We start from the raw sequence: 2,572 nt of genomic DNA, 5'->3' as shown, positions 1-2,572 counted from the left end.
AATGGAGGAGAGAAAAAGTGGGGTTTAGAAAAGGGAGACATAAATTCTCAGGGAGGAAAAGAAAAGAACCGAAAGACGTGTCAATGTTTAATTTATAAGGGAAGGTATGAATAAGCAGAAGTGGCTATTCCATCTCTTCTACTGGACAAATGTTGCTAGGTACAGCTAGTTTTACACTATTGGCTTAAGGTTCTAGTTGATGAATGTTGTTGCTGTTGTTGTTATGTGCCGGCGAGTTGGACCCGATTCATAGCGACCCCTCCTTGGGTTTTTGAGGCAGTATCACTATGGAAGTAGATTGCCCCACCTTACTTACCTGAAGGCAATGAATGCAAATAATAATAAAAACAACAAACGTGTGTGAGATACATCTCCAAAATAACTGTTGGACATTTTTTTTTTCCTGGAACCATTAAATACTATTGATGCTGGTAAGGGTCTACAAAGCTCTGAATGGCCAAGCCAGACCAAACTCAAACCAAACTCACTGGCGTTGAGTCGATTTAGACTCATAAAGACCCTCTTTGGGTATCTGAGGTGGTAAATCTTTGCAGAAATAGATTGCCCAGGTTTCCTTCCGCAGAGTGGCTGGTGGGTTTGAACCACCAGGCTTATGGTTAGCAGTCAAATGCTTTAGGCATTATGCCACCAGAACACCAAGCTCTTCCATCCATGGATTTGGGAGTGAAGGTTCAATGTGAGAATACGAGAAATCATCTGATTCCCTTTGTAGGGCATTACGCTGGTTCTGAGTTGGAATATCTTCAGGTATCAGAAATGAATAGGAAAGTTTTTTTTTTTCCTTCATTTTCTCAGGTCAGCTGTAGCAACATGTGCTGATAAGAAAATTCTAAGTTAAATTTTGGGGAAATGTGCTAGTGGTCCTTTTTATAAATACAAGTTTTAAATCTTCGGACAATTGAGGGTAACTTCACTGCAAAAAACGTAATCTACACTAAAACATGATACTGATATTGTGGAGGGAAAGTTATGTTTAAAATGAAAATGAGTATGTTCTGCAATTTTCCAAGAGCTGTTTTAGCTCTTTTCTGGATAACGATGACCTGACTGATAACACAAGCTGCTTTACTCTTTTAACTCTTTTACCAAAGTGCTACTGCATCTGTGTAAAACAAATAGTCAATATATATATAAAACTCAAAAACAAGTTGTTTTAAATAAGTCCAGCTGTTTTGCTGCCTGCAGCTAAAGATCTTTTTAATTTGATCCTTAAATTTATAAAATAAAAATCAAACACTGTTCTGAAGTCCTGCTTTCAAATACTCTTTAGAGTTGACCTGAAATTGCTCCAACTAATTTAAGAGGTACATTAAATAACAACCAGATCATTTTGAACACACACGTCAAAATCTGCAGTTAGTATTTATGAGCTGTACAACTGCATTCTGACCAAATCCTCCAATAAAAATAGTGCCATAAAATTTACAGTGACATTGGATACGTCTGAATTGTAGCTCTGGGCAGCAGTGACATGACCCTTTCCTGTCATGCTTGTGCACAGGTGTAAGTGCACACACCCCACAGGGTAGGCTCTCAGCCTGGGTGGAAGCAATGCAAAGACGGGTAGTGCTCTGCCAAAAGGCTCCATCAAGGCACACAGGAGGGAAATGGACTCACTTCTGCATCACCCTCTAAAAACTTAGCTGGGGACCTTCCTTCAAAGGGACCTGGTCTAGTCCCTTCCACTCCCCACCTTGGGGGATTATCTATAAGTTTTGTTCTGCATCAATGGGTAGGTATCAAAGAAGGGTATTTTCTTGAGGCTAAAATAATCTGAACTCTGGGTTCAATCTACTTACCTGGGACTTAGCAGTTAAGAAACACCTAAATTCATTCGTTTGCCATGTAGATGCTGCTCTTCCACACATCTTACTTAGGATTTACTCAGTAACAAAACATGTCTAAATCATTAGGATGTGTGGGGTGTGCAAACTCCTAGGCAGAAAAGAAATCCTCTCCAAAGGGGCACTAACCACAATCATTGGCACCTACCTGAACCCTCTGGGACTAGATTTGACCACTGTTTGAAGAGAAGGAGTCAGTTATGAGACCCTTTGTTGAGCCTGACAGGAAATTCTGTAATTCTGATCCTTGAAGTGACCCTCAGTTTCTAAAAAGCCTATTAAAACCATTGCTGCATTAGCTACCAACTGGTTTAACATGAAAGGGAGTTTAATGTAAACAATAATTCTAGATAACCAAGTGATCACATTACCCCATCCTTTTTTTTCCAACCTTTTTCAATGTGATACATTTAACTTTGGCTACTACCCAAACCAAAAAAATGTAGTACTTGATATTTTTTTTCTTAATATAAGTACATTTAAATAATAAAAAAAGTATCAACACATAAGTAAATGTTTAAACATCAAGATACATAAATATCTAGGAATTCCTTGTAGGAATACAGTAGTTGAAAATGACCCAAAGATGTAGCTGTTTCTCAAAAAACAACTACACAAAAGTCCAAAAGAAAGTTAAATAAAAACTTTAGGAAAGAGAATCATACTTTTTTTCTAAATTGGAACCATGCTATTAGCTGTTTACAAAA

This window comes from Orycteropus afer, unplaced genomic scaffold (assembly GCF_000298275.1).
Source record: "Orycteropus afer afer isolate SDZICR_OR568_19922 unplaced genomic scaffold, OryAfe1.0 scaffold00078, whole genome shotgun sequence".
NCBI lineage: Eukaryota > Metazoa > Chordata > Mammalia > Tubulidentata > Orycteropodidae > Orycteropus > Orycteropus afer.
Note: the sequence above shows the minus strand (reverse complement) of the source record.